The sequence below is a fragment of the Phyllobates terribilis genome, unplaced genomic scaffold (assembly GCF_046119375.1).
Source record: "Phyllobates terribilis strain yellow unplaced genomic scaffold, ASM4611937v1 Scaffold_11__3_contigs__length_659146591, whole genome shotgun sequence".
NCBI lineage: Eukaryota > Metazoa > Chordata > Amphibia > Anura > Dendrobatidae > Phyllobates > Phyllobates terribilis.
In genome coordinates, this window is record NW_027362771.1 from 333,052,931 (window position 1) to 333,060,741 (window position 7,811).

Here is a 7,811-nt window from a genome sequence, read left to right on the forward strand (position 1 = left end):
TCCATTTCCATTTTGTTGCAGTGTGTCAGTGAAGCTATTCACACAAGGTTGCTGTGAAGAATAGTATCAGTACACTACAGGCTTGCTTTTTAAAACCATGGTTCTCCGTCAGATGTATCACATATAACTGCGTTCCAAAATCAGCCATTTCTGGCTTCGATTTCCATTTTGTTGCAGTGTGTTGGTGAAGCTATTCACACAAGGTTGCTGTGAAGAATAGTATTAGTAAACTACAGGTCTGCTTTTTAAAACCATGGTTCTGCGTCAGATGTATCACATATAACTGAGTTCCAAAATCAGCCATTTATAGTGAACGTGGAAAATATTGTCCTCCATTTATAGATGGTAGCAGTGTGTCAGTGTACACCATTTTACAGCTCCATTTGCTTGTTCGCAGAATACAGACAGATTTTTTTAGTTTTATTCATATTACAGTATTGTGGAAGCAGAGGAACTTTTTTCATTGATCAGACGCACGTGATCCATATTACTGGGGTAATAATACAGACATTTTGGGAAGCATGCCAAATATTACACTCCATTTAAAGTCAGCCACTTGTGTTTTGTTGAACCAATTGACACTTGGTCGCTGACAAATACCATACTATTAAGCGACTGCCGGAAACCGTGGCCATCAGACGTTATCCCATATGACTTCCCTAATAATCCAGAAATTTTTGTGAGAGTGTCAAATATTACACTCCATTTAAAAGTATTGCAGTTGAGGGTTCAAACCTATTCACAGCTGGCCGCTGACAAATAGCATATCTGTGAACAATGTTGTCAGAAAATAACTCCACTTTTACGGACCGACAAAAAAAAAAACATACAAAAAACAAGTTAAAATGGAAACAATGTTAAGAAATGTTCTTTCCAGGGTAATGACTTGTATATAAGGCTAAAGAAATGAAAAAAAAAAAAAGTTATGCACGGTGGAAGACATTTATGCGACCAGAATGAACACTCATCTGTAGCTGGTGATGATACCACCTAGCAGCACCTGTCCCTATTGTAAATGCATCTAACAGCATTATCCATAGGGAATAGAATAGATTTTAATTTTTTTTGGGCAGCACGCAGTATAAAGCAATAATACCTGGCTGGATCGGAGTAATACCTTATCTATACTGCGATACCTCAACCGTAAAATAATTTCATATAAGACAGTTAATATTCTAGAATATAGAATCTATTTGAATTGTCCTTCTTGTTATTAAGGAGTGTGTCTCCTACACTGTTATTGCATAGGCAGCCATTTCAAGGGCTGCTAATAATTAGGACGAACTCCAATACACATTTGAAGATACGTAAAAAAAAAAACAAAAAAAAAAAAACAGAGTAGGATCTTTCTTTAGTATAAAAACCAGACTCGGCAATGTAACCTCAATGTAATCACATTGTTCAGCTACTGCACCTCCTCCTCCAGTTCAGCCTCCATCTACGAAATTACCACATCAGTCACAAGCTGAAAGCACTGCAGCACTGCCTTGGACAAGCGGCAACAGGCTGTGCTGAAGATAATATGCTTAATGCTTAGGTGACAAACTGCCCACCGCTGCAGAGTTGATGAAAGCTGTAACACAGCAGCCTGATCTGTGGCTCTCAAGGCTGAACATACAGCCAGGCATGGTCGTGTGTCACAATGGGCGGAACCTGGTGGCGGAGAAATGACAGCCGGAGTAGATACGGTTTCCCTCTATGCTAGTCCTTTCACCGAGCTAAAGAATATGGCTGTGGTGAAAAACAACTCTCACCGAGAAGCAGTGTCAGACAGAAAAACATTGGGCCCACCAGAGGATTTAATTTGGAGGGCCCACCTTTCTCCCCCGCTCAAGAGCCCCATAGCAGCGGCAAAGTTTGCGCTATCATGAACTCTCCTGATGGTGAAGCCAGGGCCCACCTGCGGATTCTCTGGTGGGCCCATCCAACCCGGCCGAGACGCAGCCCTGGTTGAGAAAAAAAGTCTGTGTGAAGGTTCCTGGACACTCTATTGCTGCTTTTTACTGAGGGGGAAACCCACGCAAACACGAGGCGAACATACAAAATCCATGCAGATGTTGCCCTTGGTGGGATTTGAACCCAGGACCCCAGCGCTGCAAGGCTACAGTGCTAACCACTGAGCCACTGTGCTGCCCTCTCTGTTCTACCTCTGATATCTAACATGCTGAAGAAACTTGCACCTACTGCCACTTAGTATCTTCAGCTCCTTTGTGAGAAACTAATGTATTTGTGCAGCCACTCAGTCTACCAAATAAAATTCCTGAGAAGGAAATTGTGGATGGCTTCGCTTCTGGTACTGGGTGCCAATACCAAACCACTGGAAATATTCCAGGCTGGATGGAGGCAAGCTGATTCCCACAGAAAAGTACCAGCAGCAAGCTAAGGAGATGGTGGCCTCTGTCATGATCACGACCTGCAAAGTTTGTGCTGTGAAATCTCCTGAAGGAGAAGCCAGGGCCCACCGGAGGAGTATCCAGTTCTCTGATGGGCCCGTCCAACCCTGCCGAGAAGCAGCTCTGGCTAAGAAAAGTCTGTAGGAAGGTTACTGGACACTCTATGGCTGCTATTTTACTGTGGACTGGCTCCAGCAATCTATAAGATGGATCCCTTCACTGGCTCCCCATTGGCCAGAGACTTCAGTTCAAAACTGTAACCATGACATGCAAAGCCATCCACAACCTGTCTCCTCCATATATCTGTGACCTAGTCTCCCGGTACATACATGCACGCAACCTCCGATCCTCACAAGATCTCCTTCTCTACTCCCCTCTTATCTCCTTTTCCCATTATCGCATACAAGATTTTTCCTGTGCATCCCTTCTACTCTTCTTGAACTCTGTACCCCAACATATCAGACTCTCGCCTATTGTTGAAACCTTTAAAAAGGAAGCTAAAGACCCATCCCTTCTGACAAGCCTACAACCTCCACCATAACACTGCACGACCAGCTCTATCCTCATCTACTGTATCCTCACCAATCCCTTGTAGACTGTGAGCCCTCACGGGCAGAGTCCTCTCGTCTCCTCCCTTGTACCAGTCGCTGTCACATTATTGTTCTTGTTTTTGTAATGCATATCCCCTTTTCACATGTAAAGCGCCATGGAATAAATGGCGATAAAGTAATATCCTCACCCATCCCTTATAAACTGTTTGTGCGCCCTCACGGGCAGGGTCCTCTCTGCTCTTATACCGGTCAGTGACCTTTCTTCATATGTAAAGCGAAATGGAATAAATGGCGCTATAATAATAATTATAATACTTGTACTCTGGGTCAATTGAAGGCACTTTCCTTGTGACTGCCCCTAAGTTGATGTGTTTTGGCAGCTTTTGGCCCCCTTTGAAGGTGTTGTGTATGCGTTTGGTTTTGGCACGCATTGAATTCAATGGCGATCGGCGAATATTCGACAATTACATTGGTAAATATTGCAAAAACGGCGATTGTAATCCGGAACAAATATTGAAATACTAGATGGTGGCCCGATTCTAACGCATTGGGTATTCTAGAATATGTATGCGGCCGATCGGGCGCAATCAGCAGAGCGGTGTTTAAATTTGGCGCCAATATCGCGACCAATCAGCGAACTGTATTAGTGAGGACCGGGGAGCGGCGCTGCCTGTGCGGGTACTTCCACTGCGAGCAGCCGGGAGATGACCGGCTGCTCGCAGCAGAAGTATCCCGACCGGCGGTGCAGCTCCCCGGTCCTCCCTTCACACTTGCCGTCGGGAGATCAGTGGCCCTAGCCGCTGATCTCCCGACGGTAGCCGCATGGAGGTCAGCGGCGTCGCCAGTCGGGGTACTTCTGCTGCGAGCAGCCGGGAGATGACCTCCGTGTGGCAGATGAGCCACTAACGGCCGCCCTCTTTTTCTGAAATCCCGCGTCGCTGATTGGCTGCGGCCGGACCAATCAGCGACGCGGGATTTCCTGGACAGAAGGACAAAAAGACGGGATAAGACGATTATATATATATATTAGATTCGCTCATCTCTAATTAGAACCACCCTTAAAAAAATTATGTGGGTGTTGCATCACGGTCACCCTGGTGATATGGTGGTGGAGGATGAAGAGAAGGAGGAAAGCAACATAAAATAGAACAATTCCTGAAGGGTATACCCATGTCTGGGTGTGAAGGGGTGCATGGGAATAGACCCCCAAAAAAATAACCACTCGATTTGAGTTTATGTTTGATGCTATAATCTGGTGGTGTTGAGAAGTCTGGCCCAATCCAGCACTTGTTCATTTTTATTAGAGTCAACATGTCAGCATTTTCAGTTGACAGGCGGATGCGCCTATCAGTTTTATCAATTATGCCCCCGGCGGCACTAAAAACCATCTCTGACAAAACGCTAGCGGCAGGACCTCCAAGGCGTAGAAAGACAGTTCATGCCACGTGTCCAACTTGGATACTCAACAGTTGTAAGGCACAGAGACAGAGAGGAATCATGGAGGACACTGGTATGGTCGCCAAGGTAGTCCTTCAGCATCTTCCAAAACTTTTCCCTCCCTGTCAGCGTACCCCGTGTATCAGGAACTGGGCGCTGGAGGGTCTGAGAAAACTGTCCTAGACCTTTGAAAGCGTTCTCCTGCCTCTGCTGCATCTGGTTTGGGTCTCCCTCGGTTGTACTCCTTGGTTGTCCAATGAACTTTCTGACTGTGACCTCTGCTGCCAGTGTTGTCAGATGGGAATTTTTTTTTTGTTATAATTCTTCAACAAGAGCCTGAACTTAATATCTCTAAAAATGAACTCCTTCGGTTTCCTCCCTCTACTAACCTACCTATACCTGACTTTGCAATTTTCTTTAGGTGGTGCTACCAGAACTCCCACTCGGCACGCCTGCTGTCTTGGAGTCATATTTGACACACAACTTTCCTTTATTCAATGTGGAAAATCATTCACTTGCTCATTTCACCTGCACCTTAAAACATCTCCACAATTCAACCTTTTCTCACCTTTGATACTGCAAAAACTCTTACTGTCGCTCTTATTCACTACTGCAACACTCTTCTAATCGGTCTCCCTCTAAGCAAACTGTCTCCTCTCCAATCCCTTCCGAATGCAGCAGCCAGGGTCTTATTTCTATCAAGCCACTTCACTGACGCCTCTAACCTGTGCCAGTCATTGCACTGGTTAGGTTAAACAATCTATATAGAATACAATACAAACTCATCTCTCTCACCCACCATGCTGTCCACAGTTCAACACCAGCCTATATCTCATCCCTCATTTCTGTGTATCATCACTCCTCCCGTGCTCTCCGTTCTGCAACTGATCTAAGACTGACATCGTCCTTAATCAGAACTGAACACCTCGGTCTCCAAGAATTCTCTCGTGCCATGCCAGTTTTCTGTAATGCCCAAAATGCGTACAACGCGATGGTCACGGTAAAGGCAGCGGAACATAAAGTCGGCCTTGTGTGCCAGACTGCCAACAGTCAAGACTTCCCTGTTCTCACCAAGAGTAAGACTGTCTATGTTCTCTTCCTCCTCCGCTTCCTCATTATCACCCAATCCACGTTGAGATAAGACGAGGCTGAGCTGAGTAGCATCACCCTGTATAGTTCCTTGCTCCACCTGCAATGCCTCCTCTTTAATTGTGAGCAGCGACCGTTTCAATAGACAGAGAAGCGGGATGGTGACGCTAATTATGGCATCATCGCTGCTCACCATCTTGGTGAAACCCTCAAAGTTTTGGAGGACGGCACAGATGTCAGGCATCCATGCCTACTCATCAGCTCTTATGTGTGGAGGCTGACCTGAATGCCAACGGACGTGTTGAAGCTGGTACTCAACAACTGCCCTCTGCAGCTCAAAATCATTCCAAACATCAGCAACGTTGATTTCCAATGCATAGTCACATCGCGCACCAGTCGGTGAGCTGGAAGCTGCAAACGCTGCTGAAACCCTGCCAGGGAGGCGGAAGCTGTAGCTGGCTTTCTGAAAAGAGCAAACACGCGGCATGCTTTCACAAGCCGCTCGGGCAGATCTGGGTAGATTTTGAGAAACCGCAGAACCACTAAGTTGAGCACATGGGCCAGGCATGGTACGTGTGCGAGCTTGCCTAGCTTCAGAGCTGCCACCAGGTTCTCTGATACAGCTTTTAACAACTCTGCAACAGTGTGCGGTTTGTTGCCTAAGCATACAGTCCTGCTTATTGTTATTGGCACACATGAAGTTTAAGTAAATAATGTGGAATTTGTCGTGAAAAAATGAATCAAGTGATGGAGATGGGAGGCTGAAGAGGAGGAGGAGGTGGTGCAGGAGCTGTAGAATGTAGGGGCAACCCTGATTGACCCAGGGCCCGCAATCCTCTGCGTTCGGAGGACGTGCTCCATCCCAGGGTCCCACTGTGTCCCGGCTTCCACAATATTAACCCAGTGGATTGCGTCAGTGAGATAAACCGTCCCTGGCCACATTCACTTGTCCACGTGTTTGTGGTTAGGTGGTCCTTCCCACAAGTGCACTGGGGAGAGCACGGGTAATGTTCTGGGACCCATGCTTGTGGAAGGTGGAGATGATACCGGGAGAAATAGTGTCGGCTGGGGGCCTAGTTTGGACACCCCGCTGCCATGAGGTTGTGGAACACTTCCACCTCCACGAGCCTAAAAGGCAACATTTCAAGTGCAAGCAGTCCAGAAGTGTGACAGTTTAGCATTGCGGCCTGTGGTTCGGTGGCTGCATACTTGCGCTTGCATTCCAAGGACTGTGGTAGGGACAACTGAACACTGCTAAGGGACAAGGACGTGGACGGTGATGGTTGCAAATCTGCAACGACAGGTGCAGGGCGGGAGGCATCTTAGCATGCGCCATGGACAGGGAATTGGCGTGCATGCACAACAGCGGAAGAGGTAGTAGTGTCACCCGCAGACACTTTCTGGACCTTGGTGTTCGGCCCAGCTAGTCGGGTGCTTTGCTGTCATGTGCCTGAGCATGCTAGTGGTGGTCAGGCTGGTAGTTTTGGTGCTCTTGCTAATGCTTGCCTGGCAGATGTTGCAAATGGCCTTATCTGGACAGTCTTTAAAAAACAACCAGACTCTGGAAAACCTAACAGTTGTACTGGCAACTTCCGTATTGCTGGTGATCCGGGGAGCAGTTGGGTCTGTGGTCACCACACTGCTTCTTCCTGGCTGTTGTGGTGCTAAGCCTCACTCCCCCGTGTGCTGCTGTCCTCGCTCTGCATGGCCCCTTGCCAGGTTGGGTCAGTGACTTCATCAGTCACCACTTCGTCTTCCACTTCCGCACCCTGGTCCTCCCCCTGACTTTCTGTCCATTGTGTCTCATCATTATCCACCTCTTGAGACAATAATTGCACTTTCCTAGCGTCACCTTTGGGTGACCATGGCTGCTCAAATCGCTACATGCGATCTTCTGTCTGTTGCCCTGCTCGAAGCTGGCCGGGCGAGAGGGCGAATCTATCGATGAAAAAGTGAACAGCTCTTGGGGTAACCCTGGACTCTAATCTCTCCTTCAAACCACATATCCAAGCTCTTTCCCCTTCCCAGTGGACCGAGCAAGAGGCCAGAATCTATAAATGGAAAGATGAACAAAACATCTCTTCGAAGTGCCCAAGTGTGGGATCAGTTGTCTCATGGCACTCAGAATGGTGGGCGAAAGGCGGATCAGGGTGAGGAAGATGCCGACTCCAAGTAAAAAAAAATCTCCCAGATCCGCTCATTCTTCAACCACGAATCTACAAAAACACTAGTGCAGACCCTCATCATCTCCCGCCTCGACTACTGCAACCTCCTGCTCTGTGGCCTCCCTTCTAATACTCTCGCATTCCTCCAAGCTATCCTAAACACTGTTGCCCGACTA